Source organism: Ranitomeya variabilis, chromosome 2 (assembly GCF_051348905.1).
Source record: "Ranitomeya variabilis isolate aRanVar5 chromosome 2, aRanVar5.hap1, whole genome shotgun sequence".
Lineage (NCBI taxonomy): Eukaryota > Metazoa > Chordata > Amphibia > Anura > Dendrobatidae > Ranitomeya > Ranitomeya variabilis.
The window spans coordinates 347,422,922-347,444,135 of NC_135233.1; the positions used below are offsets into that span (position 1 = coordinate 347,422,922).

Sequence of the window (21,214 nt, forward strand, 5' to 3'; positions counted from 1 at the left end):
CTCCGTCTGTCCATTAGTCTGAGGATGGAAAGCAGACGAAAACGACAAATCAATGCCCATCCTACTACAAAAGGATCGCCAGAACCTGGAAACGAACTGGGATCCTCTGTCTGACACAATATTCTCAGGGATGCCGTGCAAACGAACCATGTTCTGGAAAAACACAGGAACCAGATCGGAAGAGGAAGGCAGCTTAGGCAAAGGAAACAAATGGACCATCTTGGAGAAGCGATCACATATCACCCAGATAACGGACATGCCCTGAGATAGCGGAAGATCAGAAATGAAATCCATGGAGATATGTGTCCAAGGTCTCTTCGGGACAGGCAAGGGCAAGAGCAAACCGCTGGCACGAGAACAGCAAGGCTTAGCTCGAGCACAAGTCCCACAGGACTGCACAAATGACCGCACATCCCTTGACAAGGAAGGCCACCAAAAGGACCTGGCCACCAGATCTCTGGTGCCAAAAATTCCCGGGTGACCTGCCAACACCGAGGAATGAACCTCGGAAATGACTCTGCTGGTCCACTTATCCGGGACAAACAGTCTGTCAGGTGGACAAGACTCAGGCCTATCAGCCTGAAATCTCTGCAACACACGTCGCAGATCCGGAGAAATAGCTGACAAGATAACTCCATCTTTAAGAATACCAACAGGATCAGCGACTCCAGGAGCATCAGGCACAAAGCTCCTAGAAAGAGCATCGGCCTTCACATTCTTTGAACCTGGTAAATACGAGACAACAAAATCAAAGCGGGAGAAAAACAATGACCAGCGGGCCTGTCTCGGATTAAGGCGTTTAGCAGACTCGAGATACATCAGATTTTTGTGATCAGTCAAGACCACCACACGATGCTTAGCACCCTCGAGCCAATGACGCCACTCCTCAAATGCCCATTTCATGGCCAACAACTCCCGATTGCCCACATCATAATTTCGCTCGGCAGGCGAAAACTTCCTAGAGAAAAAGGCACAAGGTTTCATAACAGAGCAACCAGGGCCTCTCTGCGACAAAACAGCCCCTGCTCCAATCTCTGAAGCATCCACCTCAACCTGAAAGGGAAGTGAGACATCGGGCTGGCACAAAACAGGCGCCGAAGTAAACCGGCGTTTCAACTCCTGGAAAGCCTCCACGGCAGCAGGAGCCCAGTTAGCTACATCGGAGCCCTTCTTGGTCATATCCGTCAAAGGTTTCACAATGCTAGAAAAATTAGCGATAAAACGACGGTAGAAGTTAGCGAAACCCAAGAACTTCTGAAGACTCTTAACTGACGAGGGCTGAGTCCAATCAAGAATAGCTCGGACCTTGACTGGGTCCATCTCCACAGCAGAAGGGGAAAAAATGAACCCCAAAAAGGGAACCTTCTGTACACCAAAGAGACACTTTGAGCCCTTGACAAACAAAGAATTTTCACGCAAAATTTTAAAGACCAACCTGACCTGCTCCACATGCGAATCCCAATTATCAGAAAAAACCAAAATATCATCCAGATAAACAATCAAAAATTTATCCAGATACTTCCGGAAAATGTCATGCATAAAGGACTGAAAAACTGAAGGCGCATTGGAGAGCCCAAAAGGCATCACCAAGTACTCAAAATGACCTTCGGGCGTATTGAATGCGGTTTTCCATTCATCACCTTGCTTAATGCGCACAAGGTTGTACGCACCACGAAGGTCTATCTTGGTGAACCACTTGGCACCTTTAATCCGGGCAAACAAGTCAGACAACAGCGGTAAAGGATACTGAAATTTGACAGTGATCTTATTTAAAAGCCGATAATCAATACAAGGTCTCAAAGATCCGTCCTTTTTTGCCACAAAAAAGAATCCCGCACCAAGAGGGGAAGAAGACGGACGAATATGTCCTTTCTCCAGAGACTCCTTGATATATGAACGCATAGCGGTATGTTCAGGTACCGACAGATTAAACAGTTAATACTGGCCTGGCAAACTGTTATGACCCCAATGGCGAGGGTCTCAGAGGAACGTGGAAGTCTGCAGAATACAAAAATCCAGCTCATAGGGCAGTGGTAACTGGGTTGACCATATATCTACTCCTAACGCCAACACTAGAAGTAGCCGGGGATCATTCCTACGTTGATTCTAGATGACACACTCCAGCCGGAGAATCTAGCTACCCCTAGTAGAGGAAAACAAAGACCTTTCTTGCCTCCATTGAAGGGGACCCCAAAGCTGGATAGAAGCCCCCCACAAATAATAACGGTGAGGTAAGAGGAAATGACAAACACAGAAATGAACCAGGTTTAGCACAGAGAGGCCCGCTTACTGATAGCAGAATAAAGAAAGGTAACTTATATGGTCAACAAAAACCCTATCAAAATCCACACTGGAAATTCAAGAACCCCCGAACCGTCTAACGGTCCGGGGGGAGAACACCAGCCCCCTAGAGCTTCCAGCAAAGGTCAGGATATAGATTTGGAACAAGCTGGACAAAAATACAAAACCAAAACAAATAGCAAAAAGCAAAAAGCAGACTTAGCTGATATAACTGGAACCAGGATCAGTAGACAAGAGCACAGCAGACTAGCTCTGATAACTACGTTGCCAGGCATTGAACTGAAGGTCCAGGGAGCTTATATAGCAACACCCCTAACTAACGACCCAGGTGCGGATAAAAGGAATGACAGAAAAACCAGAGTCAAAAAACTAGTAACCACTAGAGGGAGCAAAAAGCAAATTCACAACAGGGAACCAAGCATGTAGAGTCCATCCGTTCACCTTTTCTGCGTCGCACAAAGACACGGTGGTTGGAACCAAAAGTCTCAAATTTGGACTCATCAGACCAAAGCACAGATTTCCACTGGTCTAATGTCCATTCTTTGTGTTCTTTAGCCCAAGCAAGTCTCTTCTGCTTGTTGCCTGTCCTTAGCAGTGGTTTCCTAGCAGCTATTTTACCATGAAGGCCTGCTGCACAAAGTCTTCTCTTAACAGTTGTTGTACAGATGTGTCTGCTGCTAGAAGTCTGTGTGGCATTGACCTGGTCTCTAATTTGAGCTGCTGTTAACCTGCGATTTCTGAGGCTGGTGACTCGGATAAACTTATCCTCAGAAGCAGAGGTGACTCTTGGTCTTCCTTTCCTGGGGCAATCCTCATGTGAGCCAGTTTCTTTGTAGCGCTTGATGGTTTTTGCCACTGCACTTGGGGACACTTTCAAAGTTTTCCCAATTTTTCGGACTGACTGACCTTCATTTCTTAAAGTAATGATGGCCACTCGTTTTTCTTTACTTAGCTGCTTTTTTCTTGCCATAATACAAATTCTAACTGTCCATTCAGTAGGACTATCAACTGTGTATCCACCAGACTTCTGCACAACACAACTGATGGTCCCAACCCCATTTATAAGGCAAGAAATCCCACTTATTGAACCTGACATGGCACACCTGTAAAGTGAAAACCATTTCCGGTGACTACCTCTTGAAGCTCATCAAGAGAATGCCAAGAGTGTGCAAAACAGTAATCAAAGCAAAAGGTGGCTACTTTGAAGAACCTAGAATATAAGACATATTTTCAGTTGTTTCACACTTTTTTGTTAAGTATATAATTTCACATGTGTTAATTCATAGTTTTGATGCCTTCAGTGTGAATGTACAATTTTCATAGTCATGAAAATACAGAAAAATCTTTAATGAGAAGGTGTGTCCAAACTTTTGGTCTGTACTGTATATATATATATATATATATATATATATATATATACAGTATATATATATATATATATATATATATATATAATATTTATTTTATTAGAAGAGCATTGGTCTGAGGGCTATCCGATAAAAAATCAGACAACACTCATCCGATTTAAGGTGAGATCCGAAATCCTTTTCATTGTTTGTATTTTAAATGATATCCCACCTGATTTTTTTTACCATGATTTTTAATTACCCCATTCTATTTCTGTAAGCGCTTTTTCACATTTCAAGACGTTATAAATGAAATTGACTTTATGTCACTTTTTGTTCAAAAAACACAATTTACAGTAAAGTCATTGTAATGAGAATAACATCTCGGTAGAAGCAAGAAAGCTTTGTAAACCTGCTCATACCATTATTAATTTTCAGCAATTTAATTGATGTATTGCATTAAAGTAACAAATGTGTCTAACATTAATTGATAAATTGCATTAGACAAGTAACAAATGCATTAAAACTTCCTTAAGAGAGCCTGTACGCTGCCATTTTCTAAACTCCATCACAAATCAATCAGATTCATAGTCACCTCTTTATAAAAAAACTTCAGATCGGGGGGACATGCTCCCAGAAATCCTTTGGCCACTCCCACATTCTAAAGTTCCCAACCCCCGCTTTATATTAGGACATGCCCATGCTTTGTGAATGTGATAAAGTAAGGAAAATTCTTGCAATATCTATGGAAGAAGCTACTTGTTATTTTTCTTTTTCTTTTCCCAGGAGCCTTAGTTATATAAATCTCAAGCACTGTATTGGGAAACTATCAGCACGTTGTAAGTAGCCCAGATAGCGGGTAATTTTGTCCAGAAAATATATTTATTTTACTGATTTGGCTTGGAAAAAGAAGTCCCAGTGTGTTACAGACTAAAAGATAATTGAAAATGCAAATAGGAAAGATGATTTAGTGGCAGTGTTTATGCAGAATGTTTTCACAGGCCTCCGGAAATGAATTATAGTTTTTAAAACCTTTTAAAATGCAGTAAAAAAAAAAGCGTCACTGACATTACATTTAATTCCTCCCTTCTTTATGTAAAACTGTCATTGCTGGCAGATTTAAAAACACGATGACATTTTGTTATCATGATTGAATATATTGTAACCTTCCAATATGGCAGAATAGATGAGAAGTGGAATGAATATCCTTGGTGTATTAACCCCTTTAATGTATATCTCTCACTCAATTTCTTACTTTGTTTAAGCGGGAAACTGACTTTAAACCTCCTGTGAATATCATGATATACTTCCCGCTCAATAGATACTAGATAACGCATAGATGGATGACCTTGACTGCAGCATTTACGGCTGCTGTAATAAATATAGCCCACCCTGACTGCCCCTTCATCGCCTACCTTGGTATAAATTACTGACCCCATCTGGACTATCATCAGCTACTCTACTATTGATATCTGACCTTGACTGGCCTACAGGTGCAAGATGAATATTGGCCATACCTGCAGACCTTGGCAGGACCAGCTGACCATCTAATGTGTATTGACGTCAAGACTCTCCCTCGGCAGTATGTGACTGAGAAAAAAAGAGTTGAGCATGTTAAATTTCAACATGCCCTATCTTTTTTTTTCCTCATTGGATATAAGCTTTCACAAGATACTGTATATCTGGTTGTCCAGGCTTGGGGTTTAAGTCTGCAGTCACTGTGTATAAATATAGACTTGTCAATCCTCAAAGTGCGCACAGTGCATGCTGTCAGGATTCTCCAGGGCCAGGAGTAGGTGGTCATGTACATATTTCTGGGCACATGCCAACTAGACGTGTCTTGCCTCACTCAATTCACTTATATTGAGAGAGGCCATGCACATCCAGTCGGCATGTAACCGCATGCATGCAAATCACATGCGGGTCTCATGCCCACCTGCTCCTGGCACCAACAGTGGAGAGAATTCACAAGACTGAAGACTTATACCCCAAGCGTGGACAGCACCTTAAAGTCCCCTTCCCCACCCTACACAATTGAAATCTGTCATCCGATCAATTTTTTGGTCAGCATCTATCTGTCCTGTCTCCTCCATACATAGGAGCACTCACTTGTGCCATGCACGCCTATGTCCCCTATGAGAGAGACAATGTGGACATCTCTGGTGATGGTTTATCTCAGGGAGAAGAAAAGGTTGGTCAGTCTCAAATTGGACACGTCTACATCTTGCCTCACCAACATCATGTGTGGGAGGGAAAGTTTTGAGGCCCCCATACACATTAGACACTTGATTTTGGTGGGTACAAAATTATGTTGGTTTGAGCTTTGTGGGGGATTTAATTGTCTTCTCCCTATGGAGAATGCACACTTGGCCAAACATATATATGTATCAGGGAAAAACTGTGAATGTTGACTGAAAAAACTACCCAAGTATGGCCTCCTTACCATCAGTGACTATATATAGTGTACACGACATACCCTGACTTGTCTCTCATCAACTGCTATATGATCTTTACTTTTCCTGCTGATCCTCCTCCAGCCATATTTACCATATATATAAACACATATATCATCAAATCCATGTTCCATCAGCTACAATTTTCCCTTTTCAGTGCTGGTTTCAAGTATCAACATGTAGGAACTACCACCCCCTCTCCAGTATATTGAGTAACGCCTAAGTTCTTCCATGGAGTGAAGATGTACTGGTGTCAAGTGTCTTCTAAGCGTATAAATGAACACCGTATATCCCCTTTAATTAGGTTTCTGCCATATGATCCAATATCCAATCCCTATAGGCCTGACCTTCAATCCTGGTGGATGTGACCTCTGTGGCTAATGAGCTACCACTGGTTGGCTGTAATAGTCATGTTTCGTCTGAGCTGGAAGAAACAGTCTTGACGGTACAGAGGAGTGGCAGGAGTCCAGTGGGTAAAAGTGCGCTTTTTTTAAATGTCAGACACCATTTTTAAAGTCAACTAATGTAGCGGACAACCCCTTTATAGTTTTTGTAGAACATTCACTTCACTGATCTGTGTCTGGTAAATCTGCAGTATGTTTACCGAAACCGTTAGAAATCCAAAAATCTGCCACAGATCTTCAGTTGATGTCTTGTGAGGCTTATTTTTTAAATTTTGGAATCTGAAAGAATAACGAGCATTCTCGTTTTTACTATGAATATTTTTTTTCAGCTGCACATAGAAACTCCTTTTCAAACGATAACGGATTCCGCTCTGAAATCCTCATCCAATCCCAAACTGGTGAAGGGTCCCTAAGCTTCCATCTTCTCATTTGCGCTCCCCCTTACGATATCGAAATACGCTTTACTACATGAACCTCACAGTCTAAACTTTTATCTGGCTCTAGATTCTTATGATCTCCTTCATTCTGCAGACTGTCCCCAATTCTCGAGATCTTTGTCCTGAGCCTTCTTCAACTGCGTTTATTAAAAATTAGCTCCACCGATGTACAGAATTCTGGTTTACTTCTTTAGCCGTATCAAATCCACTCGTCCTACTGTTTCATCTCACAAGTGTGAAAAGCAATCTGTTTCATGAGAAGGGATGAGAGGTTTGTCCCTTCTTCTAACATCACAGAGTAATGGAATAACCCTGTACGAGGTCCGTGCTTAGAACAATCCAGTACATGCAAAATTCGACTTCCCAAGATATTACTTGTCCCCCCAAAAAATAGACTATTACAATAATTAGGATTTATTTGTTTCTCCGCTACAATTTATTTTCTTGTGTTAGATGATGTCAAATCACATTCTGCCCCCAACCGTTCTACTGTAAGTAGAGGACATTCGACTCAAAAGTAAAAGGTGCCCCTGTCGCAACCAGACTTTTCTTCTCCAGCGGCTAAAAAATCTGCCAGGTCTGACTCTAAGAGAACTTGATCAGCTTTAAAATTTCAGGCTTAGGGCTGTGATTCCTCTCAGAGTGGGGCTGATACGACAGTTCCAGTTAAACTGGAAAAAAGATGATGTAATAATAAAATGTTAATATTTTTCAAAAGGTTTGTGAATTATACAAAAGAAGTACATAGAGATATAAAAGTAATAGCAAAAAAAACTTTAAAAAACGTTAAGAAACTACGTTTGCTCCTATGACTGTACTAAACCAAACTCCCCTATTTTAAGACTTAACTTTAGTGCACCTTTATGCTAGAAACATAGTAAAAGAAAATAATATAAAAGTCATTTCGAAAACCCCCCAAAAACTAAAAATAAGCCATCAGTCTTACCTGTACTAAAAATGGATTGTTTTTTGTCTGGTTTAAAGCGCGATGATGCTATAAGGCTAATAATGTCAGAACACATGTGGAGTTAGGTACCATAATTGTATGTGCAAACAATATTTATTTTTTCAATCTGTTCTGCCTGAAAAAGCACAAATGTATCTCTCAAAAGAATGAACATATGCATATGCTGTTCAGTGTTTGAGCGTCTTTTATACACTTCAGGTTTCCAAAGATACCGAGCGGTTAAAAGAAGTTACATGTCCATTCTTCAGGCATTTTCCTTGCTGAAGATGCTCTATAATTTACAATACAAGTCAATTCGAAAGGCTCAACATATGCTCAGGTGTCTTTTGGAGCATTTTGCGAACATTTTTGCTGTAAACAAAGCCAACAGTTTTTCATTGTTGAATGCAGTTACACAAACATCCGAAAAATGCCGATAACAAGGGCAAACCAAAAAAGCTGTAAAGACTTCACAAATATAAAAAAGCCCTCCTGGAACAACTAGAAAAATGGCAAAAATGCTGACATTAAAAAAAATAAAATGAAAATACACTACAATTTAAAAATAACTCTCTGTTCATGTGATTGGTGTTTTGATCTGTTTTGTAATCACTTCATGTTTGTAAAGGTGCTAAACGGTAAAAAGAAAAAACGCGAAACACCCTGACCATTCTTCAGGCAGAGTTTGCGCTGCACACTATTTCACACATGCAATAAAAAAAATAAAAAATAACTGCAAGGACAACAAAAAATACGCTTCAAGAAAAATACAGCCAACGTCTTTCGCTCTAAAGTCTCAGTAAAAGAATAAACATATTACTTCTTTCATTTCGGAATCTGAAGAGGCAAATAGAAGTGACATAAGATGGATTTTTTGCACAGCAATATCGATTTGACATTGCTGTGCACTATGTTCATTTTATGGGGTATTTTTGAGGCAGTTTTGCAGGTGCACTCCGGGTGGAATCCACCTGAAGATGTTGTGTGCACATAACCTATGGGTAATGATTTCCACCCCTCACTGCTGAGCTGTCTTTGCAGTGATTGACAGCTCAGTTGTCCAGCCTGGTGCATGGGCCTGCTGAGCTGTCTGTGTTTTCATTGACCGCTCAACCATTCAATCTGAAACTGGGAGGTGCTGATCTTTCATTAGGTAATCCAGGCTCCCTTGATTTCTCAGCTATTTAACTGAGCTGGCAGTCCCAGATAGCTGTCAGCCATAACTTCAGCTAAGTGTGGTTGGTTTTCTCTGTGCCTTCTATTGTGCTTTTTGATGTATCGCTGCCTGACCTTGGACCTTGTTCTGACCATCCATCTGTTTATCCCTTTTTCTCTGATCCGCCTGGTGTTTTAACCTCGGACCGTTACCTGACTACGACTTTGTCTCTTCCCTCTGTTTATGATGTACCCTTCTGACTTTTGACCTCAGACTCTTTGACTATTCCAACTCACGGCTTGTCAGTGAGAAGTGACTCAGCGTCGCATACACTGAGTCATTTTGCTGAGTATTTGTAGAAGAAGCTGAGCAGAAACTCTCCAAAATCCTTCTAAAAAATGTTAAACTTATAAAAATCTTGAAAAACTCGAAAATCTCTGCAAAAAGACTCTCTTAGATCACTGTGATGGCAAATTGGGTCAAATTCGGGTGGAGTTTCTTATGGCAGCCACATGCTCCTAATGATACACACATTGTTTGATCCTACAACACGGAGATTCTCTGCATGGGTGTCTTCGCGTCAGACATGTGGAATGTGCAGACCACAAACACCATTTAAGCAGCTCTAATGTCATTAATTATTAAGATAGTCCCTGATCTGTATTTAATGAAGTGTTTAGCCATTACTTTGACATGTATGAGCCAACATGAAGAGCAGGGCAAATGGGAGAACTCATTATTACCTTGTAATACAAGGAATGACGCCATGCATAATTGGGACACTTAGGTTAACTCTTTTTTTATACACTGTGTTCCAAATTATTATGCACAAAGAGTTTAGGAATTAGGAGTGATAAGGTTAGAATTTTTTTGTTTGTCATTTAAACTCATTGATGGTGATGTGTGTCAGGGCTCTTTATATCACTGAAAGCAATTGCAGATACCTGTGCAAATTAGTTTGGCAGGTGTGTCCAAATAAAGGCAAGACTACTTAAGAAGGCTGTTCCACATTATTAAGCAGCCTACATTTTTTGCCAAAATGGGAAAGAAAAAGGATGTGTCGGCTGCTGAGAAGCAACAAATTGTCGAGTATTTAGGTCAAGGCATGACTACAATCAACATTGCCAAGACACTTCATCGTGATCATCGCACAATCAAGAAGTATGTAGCTGATTCCCAGCACACGTGTGCGTGCTGATAAGGAAAAAAATTGAGGACTCTTTCCAACAGGCAATTGCGTAAGGTTAAAAGAGCAGCTGCAAAAATGCCTTGTCATAGCAGCAGACAAGTTTTTGAAGCTGCTGGTGCCTCCAACGTCCCCAGAACAACAAGATGCAGGGTCCTTCAGAGGTTTGCAGCTGTGCGTAAGCCATCCTGTCGACCACCTCTATCCACTGCACACAAGCAGAAACGGCTCCAGTGGGCCAAACGATACATGAAGACTGACTTCCAAACTGTTTTGTTCACCGATGAGTGCAGTGCAACGCTCGATGGTCCAGATGGATGGAGTGGAGGATGGCTGGTTGATGGACACCCCATGAAAACATGGCTAAGGCACCAACAAGGAGGAGGTGGAGTAATGTTTTGGGCTGGAATCATGGGGAGAGAGATTGTCGACCCCTTTAAGATCCCTTATGAACTCCATAATCTATGTGGAGTTTCTAAAACAACACTTCCTGCCATGGTTCAAGAGGAAGAACCGTGCTTTCCGCAGCAAGATCATTTTCATGCCTGATAATGCACCGTCTCATGCCGCAAAAAACACATCTGCATCTCTGGCTGCTATGGGCATAAAAGAGGACAAACTTATGGTGTGGCCACCATCTTCCCCTGACCTCAACCGCATTGAGAACCTCTGGAGCATCATCAAGAGGAGTGTCTATGATGGCGGGAGGCAGTTCACATCTAAGCAACAGCTCTGGGAGGGTATTCTGTCCACATGCAAAACAATTGAAGCAGAAACCATCCAATAACTGACAAATTCAATGGACGAGAGAGTTCAGAAGCTTCTTTCGAACAAGGGGTCCGATGTGCAAATGTAACATCACCTAGAATAAAGCTTTCACTTGAAAACTGTTTGATTTCATTTTGTAATAAGCTGATAATGCTTATAACTTCACAATTGACCATTTTTTTGTTCAAAATAAAAAAAAAGGTTGAAAACTCTGCTGTGCATAATAATTTGGAACATGCATTTTGAGTGTTTATTTTTTTTTAAAAGATACTGTTTTCATAGGCCGTTTGTTCCAAAACATTGCAATTATACTAGAATAGTAGATGACTGGAAAATAACAATGACTGCAATTCAGATAGGTAATTTAGAGAAAATATGAGGAAATATTATTTGCATAATAATTTGGAACACAGTGTATATACTGTACATACAAAAGGGGTTATAAATAATAGTGTTGTAAGGATTTTTTTCCAGGAAAATGATTTAGTAATGATATTAACCAGCCACCAATGCAGACAGACTCTAGACAGCAATCTGCCGCTTTACATGGAAGTAATCTCTGGTTCAGTTTCTATAAACTGAATATATCACTGGTAACTAGTGTTGAGCATTCCGATACTGCAAATATCGGGTATCGGCCAATATTCGCTGTATCGGAATTCCGATACCGAGTTCCGATATTTTTGTGATATCGGAAATCGGAATCGGAAGTGTGCGGTGCGTATGGTTCCCAGGGTCTGGAGGAGAGGAGACTCTCCTTCAGGCCCTGGGATCCATATTCATGTAAAAAATAAATAATAAAAATAAAAAATATTGATATACTCACCCCTCCGGCGGACCCTGGCTCTTAGCGGTGCCTCCGTTCCTAAGAATGCAGGGAGTGAAGGACCTTTGATGACGTCGTGGCTTGTGATTGGTCGCGTGAGCAGTCACATTAGCGGTCACGCGACCAATCGCAAGCCGCGACGTCATCGAAGGTCCTTCACTCTGCATTCTTAGGAACGGAGGCAGACGCTTGGACCGGTGAGAGCCAGTGGCCGTCCGAGGGGTGAGTATATCAATATTTTTTATTTTTATTCTTTATTTTATACATGAAATTGGATCCCAGGGCCTGAAGGAGAGTTTCCTGGGAACCATTCCGATATTTTGTGTCCCATTGATATGCATTGGTATCGGGTATCGGTATCGGCGATATCCGATATTTTTTGGATATCGGCCGATCCAATCCGATACCGATACCTTTGCATATCGGAAGGTATCCCTCAACACTAGTCCTGAGCAGCATAGCAGTGAATTCAGCTTGGGCATGAGTTAAAAAAGCTCTAACCGTATGGAGGACATTATAGACATCAGTATTGAGCAGTGTATCAGTGAATCCAGCTCTGGGCTGAGATAAGAAGCACCAGCACAGTCAATAGGAAGCAGTAATCTGATCCCTCAGGAAGTTGGCAGTCAGTCTTATTTTGATCAAGATGGATTTTAGCAGGGTTTTTTTTAGCATGCACGATGAGTTCAGGAGCCAAAGGGAGGAGAAGAAATGGCTCATAATGTCATAAGTGGAGAAAGGAGGAAATTTCTCTAAGATATATTTCAAAGTTTCATTTTTCCTTTTGATTTATATTTTTTTTCTGAGATGATGGTGACCATTTAATATATTCTTCAGAGTGGCTTTAAGGTAGTGCTTCACTTTCAGTGGCAGTAGATGGCGAACCATGAATTTCTGGACTTTGCATAGTAGGAGATCGCTCAGCGGGATACATACATCTTCACAGCTGTGTATATATTGCACCATTGTTACTTGTTTCTCAGTCTGTTAGATCTGCATCCGACACCTTATCACTTACTGCAATATTATTTTTCTGCTTCTTGAAAGGTGCGAGTTTCTAGCTCTTCTCACTTCATTCCTCAAAAATGAAACACGTTCAGTCATGTGGATAATGATCATATTGCATTGTGCACCCAGTGAGCGTGCAGCCGGCACTGCCCTCCCATCGTAGTGCATGGATATTCAGCCACACTGAACCATTCCTGTTTCATCCCTCGCTGTGCTTGTAGCTAAAAACCATGAGACGGGATCATTTCCGTGCCATTTCCAGAGGGCCTAGATTGAGATTCATAGGATATGCTCTCCAACCACTCACCACTCGCTACCTGATATAGCTACCCTAAACTTATTTCCTACTACAAAGCCATGATTGATGTTCTATAGCACAGAGAACAAGAATATTACCTATGAATTGATTTCATGGTTTGACTTATTCACTTGAGGCTAAAGGGTAAAGTTCCTGCTGATGGAGAGTGTCAAACTGGCGCAGGGAGACTTTTAGGCCATGCAATCCTCAGTGGAAAATTAAAAGTGGAAGAGACTGTGTCGAAGGCCTCTCGCCCAGCCAACCAGTCTCCGACATTGCCCTGATGAGGGGCAAAAATCCAGAAACAGTTGTCTGCAAATGGAGGTCTTTTACTTTTTGGAGAGGATTCTGGTTTGGCTTTATATCTGAATTCACGTGGCAAGGACCTGGTGAAGAATGACGGTCCCAAAGGCTTTGAAACAGAAGAAGAGAGAAGACAAGAAAGAGAAACCTAGGAACTAGAGGACCAGCAATGGCAGGAAAGGTATAGGGAGGGCCGAGGATGGGTGAGCAGAAGAGGTTTTATTAATCTGCACTGAATGCAATGAGAATTGAATTTCATTTCTGAATTCAAGACATTCTATGACTTTGAATTTCTACAGATTCAGCCTTCTCTAGGAGCCTTCTAAAAAACTGGAAGAACTTTCATAGTTTGCGTAGTAATCCTCTGTATACCTTTGTGTTTAAGGGGTTGTCCGGCTTTGAGTACAAGTCTGCAGTCTCTCCATGTGATTCCAGACTTGTGAATCCTCAGATTGAGCATAGTGAGCGCTATATGGATTCTCCGGTGCTATATACATACTTTAGGTCACATTCCGACTAGATGTGTCCATTCTCGCTCAATGCACGTCTAGTCGGCATGTGACTATATGTATGCAAATCACATACCCGAGAGTTCTCACAGCCAGTAGTGTGAATGATGTGATAATTCACAAGTCTGCAGTCCCATGGAATGACTTCTGACTTGTACCCTAAAGTCGGAAAACCCCTTTAAAGCTGGATTCACACGTAAGTTTCATTTTTGTTTTTGTGCAATTTTTTGTGGTCTTTTTCAGTTAAGCGATATGGAAAATATATCAATGCATTTACGTCATATGCATACACACATGCATTTTTTGGGGTAGTATCATTTCAACTCCATGTGGGAAGATATGCAAATTAGCTCTCCATCAGAAGGAAGAAAGCTGACTCTCTTGTATTAATTGGAGATAACGAACCTTTTACTCAATTTAGGTGCCATTGCAAAATGACTACCTTACAGCAGGACTTTGGCAAATACATTTCCAAGTGTATTAATGGTGTCTTCTTTATGTCATTTTATAGAAACATAGATATGTACCATAATATTAGGTTGTTTATTAAAGGGGTTCTCTAGAAAACGCCCCCACACCTCTCCACAGTTTGCTTGTGGTATTGCAATTAAGCCCCATTCACTTCAATAAAGCTGAGCTGTAATACCAGGGACAACCCATGGACAGGTGTGGTGCTGTTTTTTGAAGATTACAGCCCCCATAATAATTTGCATTGTCCACCTCTGGGGACAATTTTCTTTTTCTACTTGTATGTATTTAGGCTAAAAGAATCATTTTTGCAATTTAGTTTCATTTAAAAATGTGCACAGTTTGCCTTCTATCGCCTCTGTTGCATTGTCTATTGCTGGCTGCAGAATGAGTTAACTGAGAATCCATCAGTGAGCTCATTCTGATGGTCTATTAGGAAAGCTGATAACTTTTTTATGTCTTTTTCTATTGTCCTCTCAACTTATTTATGGCCACAGACCATATCCTAGTTGAATGTACTAGGAAACAAAAAAAATGGTGCAACATTTTTAATGAAATTCAATTGCAAAAATGATTTGGATTTTTTTTTTCTACATGCAATTAAGTAAAGAAAATTGTTCCCAAAGGACAACCCATACATTAATTTGGTCTATGATATCAATAAAAAAAATCAATGAGAAGATTGATTGAAATCCTCACAAATGACAGAAGACCCAATTATGACCACTGAGGGACTGGAGAAGAATCCGACTCTTTCTCACGTACAGAATGTCCAGTTACATTTCTACTGGAAATGAGTAAAATGTCACTTGTCATGCCGTTATGTATTATTCTCCATGGAATGAATCCGTTTCCCAGTTTTGCTGCTTTATGCCTCATGAACTTGGGAGAAAGGATATTTTATGGCTGCGGATAATTTATCAACAGCGCACGGAGCGGCAGCCGGGGTCCATCTGGTGAGTGTCTGTTCTATCAGATTTTACTGCAGCCGCTGCTGAGAAGAGGTCCCCACATATTCATATCTGCAATATTAATGTACATTATGGTCAACACGTTTCACCAGCTCGTGCGTCAGGGACCCTGGATACATGTTCTCTCGATTTAATGGTGTAAACACAATTCCAGTGGAATAAAACCATCTTTACGGTATACACTTTCATCATGGATATTTGTGTAATAGACACCTGTGTGTAATACTGAATCATGCCTTAATGTAGGTTACAGTCAGGACCGGAATAAGACCGGTGAGGGCCACTATGCCACCGATGGGATCTTGACCGAACCAGACCCTCATACAGTATCGGATACGAGGCAATTTATGCATAATGCCGTCTCTGTGGGAGTTAAAGGGATCCAATATTTAAAGTGAATCCACTTTGGACAACCTTTTGTGTAGCAAGCGCCAAACGAACATTGATTGAGTAGTGATAATCCAACTGTACTATGCTTGGGTAAGAGGAGGTAAAGAAAGTTCTAAGAAACCCCAGCACTGTGTGCTATTGGTTCGAGAGGGCTGCCATCTACCGTGCAAGCAGGACCATGTGGAACCAACATAGAAGAGGAAGAGTTGCAGGGAGGAAGAGTTTGGATGTAACACCTAGTCAGGTGCCATTGATAATGGGGTTCCTGACTGTAAAAGGTATGCTTACCAAATCTGAGCAGGTTTTGGTGCCAGAGAGGAGAGTGGATCAGACGTGAGCCGGGAAAGACACTGCAGCCGGTGTGACAGGCCGGAGAAAGGAGTGTGTGCCAGTGGGCCAAGTCACAGCTAGAGACAGTACCGAAGCAGCACCAGACCCGGAATACAAACACAAGACTACACCGGTCAAGGTCTGAGGAGCCGATCTACGCTGGTAAATAGCCAGAGTTCCGACTACACCAATGAAGGCCTGAATGCCAGACCTGCACCAGTCAAGTCCTAGAGTCCAGATGACAACAATCAAGAACCGGAGCCCAACCCTCATCCTTTCGTACCCAAGAGATGCCCACCTGCGGTGAGCAGACTTCACAACAGTGGTTGGCCTGGGCTAAGACAGCGGACAGGGAGGGGGACAATTAAAGCAAAGGAGGCCCAATGGGTCTGGTACACTATGTCAGGAGGACTTGTGGCCTAGTGGGAAGGACCAGTGACCGCTAGGGCCATTGCTCCAGGAGGAGTCAATATAGTAGCTCCTAAGGGAACTGGGGTATCACCTCTTTTAGAGGGACATCAGCATAATCCCCAAGGAGATCCCTAACGTTTAAAGTGAACTTTAAGACTCATTATATGTTCCATCTTGTATAATTTACTTGTGATTATTCTGTTTCATATTAACGGTTTTTATAACTGCATCTATTCAGTATTTTCATACTGCAAGATTCTGTCATATCACAGGAAATAAATAGTTAATTGGCTGTTCCTGCCTTGTTTTCCTCTGCGTGTTGTTTCCGGTCACCTGCATTAGGGCTCTTTCAGGCATCAGTGTTTCCGGTACTTGTGGTGACAGTTTTCACACATAGATCCATTCAAGTGAATGGGTCTGTGCACGTCAGTGTTTTTCCACGTACTGTGAGTCCATTAGGAAGACATGCTGACATATCCATTTTTTAACAGCAACACGGGTCACAAAACATCTCCCACATGTGCACACTGATGACACACAGATGACATACATGTGTCATTAGTGTGACACGTACCGGCACCTGGGAATCAGCGGTATTGTTTGCGCTGTTCCCTGGTGCTGAGTGCTGAAGACGGCTCGCATCATACTCCCCTGCTTGCACTGCAATCAGCGCTAGCAGGGGAAAATGTTGAGAGTTGTATTCAACTGATAACAATGAGAGCAGGCAGTGGCTAATGAGAGTATTCATCAGCTGCCACCTGCGCTAAAAATAAATAATTAAAAAAATGATGTGGCTTCCCCTGTATTTTTGATAACTAGCCATGCAAAACTGACAGCTGCGGACTGCAACCCTCAGTTGTCAGCATTAGCTAGGCTGGTTCTCAAGAACAAAGGGGTCACCACGCCGTATTTTTAAATGATTTAAAATAGCAGCCCGCAGCCATCCCAGAATAGGCATATCTATTAGATGCGCCAATTCTGGTGCTTTGCCTGGCTCTTCCCACTTGCCCTGTGACGGTGGCAAGTGGGATTCACATTAGTGGGGTTAATGTCACCTTTGTATTGTCAGGTGACATCAAGCCCAGGAGTTAGTACGGTAATAGAGAGGCATCTATAAGACACCTATCCATTACTAATCCTCTAGTTGTATTGTAAATAAACACACAGCCAGAATAAAGTCCTTTATTTGAATAAAAGCAAAACACATGAATCGCCCACCAGGGCCGTGGGGTACTCGGTACCAGGTCCGGTACTTAAAGGGACATGTCACGGCAGCGGCGACCTGGTCCGTGGCCCTGGGCGCCCATGTTAAAGGGATAGTTTTTAAATGGATTTGTAGAAATAAGGAAAGTTCGTGACGCCACCTGTGGTATTTGGTCAGGGATGATCAACACTGCTTAAAGGGGTCCTCTGGGGTGATTTTATGGCTGCCAGATGATATAACTTCCCACAGGTGAAGTAGGTCCCCAGGGCTCCCGGTAAATAGATGGAAAATTGTGAGTGGTGCAGTAAAGAACGAAGGACACAGTTGTGCAGTCTTTTTACCTGGTTTACTGATGGTAGCAGGTAGCCACAGTCCAGCGCACCAGATCACAGGTACAGGCAGGGTCTGGTCGGCTTGGAAGCAAGTTCAGAGGCCAGCTTTATCAGGTGGAGTTAAAAGCCTTACTTCTAGCGCTGTGTTGTTGTAGTCCCTTACTGCCTATGGCTTTGTTGCAAGGTCCTCTCAGTTATCTCTGTCCTTTATTGAAGTGGGACACAAACCCGTATGACAGGTGACTCGAGCCTTTTTACAGGGTCTCTATCACGACCCAGGCTCTATGTGCAGCGCCCCCACTGCCGCAGGGCCGAGGGGTACCCGGTACCGGGCCTCTGAGTCTCTGCTCTGGGGTTGTCACGGTGGCTAGGCCCGGTCCGTGACTCTGCTGAGGGGCGTGCAGTGAATGATAGATGTGGATGGTGGTGGTGGTGCGGTGCAGTAAATAACGAGGACACCAGGTTGCAGTCTCTTTACCTCTTTACTGAAGATCTCTGGGTCCTCAATCCGGAATACGGTTAACCAGGCTGCGCAAGTCCGGCCGGTCCAATGGCACCTCCAGAGTTCTCTTTACAGGTGGAAATCTGTGCCTTCCTGCTAGCGCTATGTGTTGTGATCCTTCCCTGCTGTGCTTACGGAAAGTCCCCACAACTGTTGTGTCTGTTTCTTAAGTTCCCTCACAACTCGATTAGATGATGTCCTGCTAATCTTCCGTCCCTCCCTGATGTTACGGTTAGGACGGCACCCGTATGACGGGTAGGCTCGGAGCTCTTCCGGGACCCTAGAGTCGCCCCTCTCCACAAGTTGCCCCCTATGTCTTCGTAGGTGATTTAGGTGAGACAGCCCGCCTATGACTGACTGTCCTGCCGTTGGTTTGAAGTATTGCTTGAAGCTAGATGTATGAATACTTCCTCGGCGTTCCGGCCGCCGGTTGTGCGCCTCAGTAGGATGTTGCCTCGGTCTCACAGCACGACTCCTACTGGTATTCTCCTTGTTGCTTTGATCTCGTTTCTCACTCAGCACAATCTATCTCGCTTCTAATCCTTCCTTGGGCACCGCCCCTATGCTGAGCAGGCACGGTCCCGTTACGTTCTCTCAAGTTGCCAGACCTCTGTCAGGATCCCACCCCCGACAGGGGCCCTACCGAATCTTCCCCCACAACACCCTCTGCCACAAGGTGTTGCCTGGTTCCAACCCAGTCAGCTTTCTCTCTAACTTCCTGCCTGACCCCCAGTTTTACCAGTATGTGAGGAGTGGCCTAATGAATAGAACCCTTAGCTCCCCCTGGAGGCCCGGCTGTGAAATGTATTGGTGTCTGTGATACCTGGTCAGGTGAACTCCTTCAGTGCCATCAGACGTACCATAGCTCCCCTTAGTGGCGGAGCCACAGTACTGCAACGACCAGGACTCTGGGGCGCTGCACTCCCCCCCGGTTAAATCCAGTACTCCTGGACTTGGAAGAAAACAACAATACAGGTTAGCAAAAAGACATACAATTTTGAAAATGCAATAACAATAAGTAAGCTTGAACAGAGCTTCCCTTTATGGGAGGTGAGGACACTTGAACGTTACAAACATGGTTAAACATTATAAATTACAGGCTATAAATAACTCCTGGTACCCAACCGGGTATTCTACTTAGTGCAAACTTTTGAATAACAAGTTGACATTGCCTTTAAGGACGTATACTCCCTATCTACTAAAGACTTACTTATAAAACATTATGAAACTGACTTCTTCTTTAAGGGCGTGCAAGCTGACCCACTAAAGAATTATTCTGAACATTATAATATTAATTAACTCTTTCTCTTTCATTCTCCTTCGTTGAATCTGCAGGACCGCCTGTCCTAACCGCTCCAGGCCTACTGCCTCTACTTTCTTTACAGGACCGCCCCTTTCAGCCCGGGCCTACTGCCTTTTCAACTACTATACACAGTATAGAACATAACATTTACTTTCGGTTTGAAATCACTGAGCCATCCCTACATGGCTCCTAAGAGGACTCACCGACTAACCCCGTACAGGTTCACTTTTCTGTCCTCATTCTTCTATCAACATTATCAAACATTTCTTACAATCAACTAATTGGATACATATAACTTTTACATGTAAGCATCATCATCACTTTCCTTTTTATCAAAAAATTATTGCTATCTATCTGTCGTAAAGCAATACCATTCTTTAAGTGCAACAAGTGAACATCCCCATTAAGAGGGGACCAAGTCTTTACGAGGTAGCACATCTTCTCAAGCTACCAGTCCATACTCAGCAAAGGCTCCGGTGCGGTATCTTCACAAAGAGTCCTTCTTTAAGTAAAACCAGTAGGGAGCACCTTTAATAAGGTGCAAACTATTTACAAGCAGTTTGTATCATGCACTGTTCATGATTGCGGCAGTTCTTGATAACAAAGAAGAAAATAGAAAAATAACCAAAAACAATAGGGATCCCGGGTCAACAAAGGGATCCCTTTAAGAGTTAACCCTAACCGGGTTTAGCAGCAAAACAGTAGAACAGTAACTATTTACAGTCATTAAAACTTATTCACTACTCGGTATCTGGCAGCCCCCACCGAGGCTTTACCTGGCAGGTGGCCTTCTGCGGCCCGGATAGGCTGAACTCCAAGTCCACTCCCGCAGCCAGGTGTACCCCGTGGGTTTGGGTCTTCTGCACGATCAGGTCGTGCGCTGCAATGAGGGTCTGTGTGGGTCGATGGATGATGCTGGCAGCAGCGGCGGCGGCAGCAGCGGCTTCAGCGGCGAGCTCCTCCCCCTCGGTTCGGGATACCGCCAGAACGGCGGTGCAGCGCTGCATATACCGGGCCCACCAGCTGCTCCCCTTTAGGTGCCGGCGGTATGTGACCACATCCACAGGCTTCAGGAAGGACTTGGCGCCGTCTCCACACAGGCAGGGCTCCACTTCATCCCGGGTGACGCGGACTCTCAGGGCTGTCCCGATCTCCTGCACGAAGCCCTTTCCTGTCTGGGGCAGGTAAACAATCACGACACCCCACTTCGGCAGGGAGCCCTCCAGCAGCTCACCACGCGCCTTCCGCTCCACTTCCCGCTGGAACTCCACGATCAGGTGATTCCTGTACTCTCCCCAAGGGAAGGGCCCCATGTCTGGCCCCCCCGGTTCTTTGGGAGCCGGCGGCAGGAATGCTGGAGCG

At 43.2% G+C, this 21,214-nt stretch overlaps 1 long non-coding RNA gene across 1 annotated transcript in view; it reads left to right on the forward strand.

Annotated features, from left to right (window-relative positions):
* Positions 1–21,214, forward strand: part of LOC143809404 (uncharacterized) — a 147,644-nt gene that overhangs the window by 15,669 nt on the left and 110,761 nt on the right. The window contains exon 2 of the long non-coding RNA XR_013222266.1: positions 4,434–4,486. This is a non-coding gene — a long non-coding RNA (uncharacterized LOC143809404). The remainder of the gene's footprint in view (positions 1–4,433; positions 4,487–21,214) is intronic.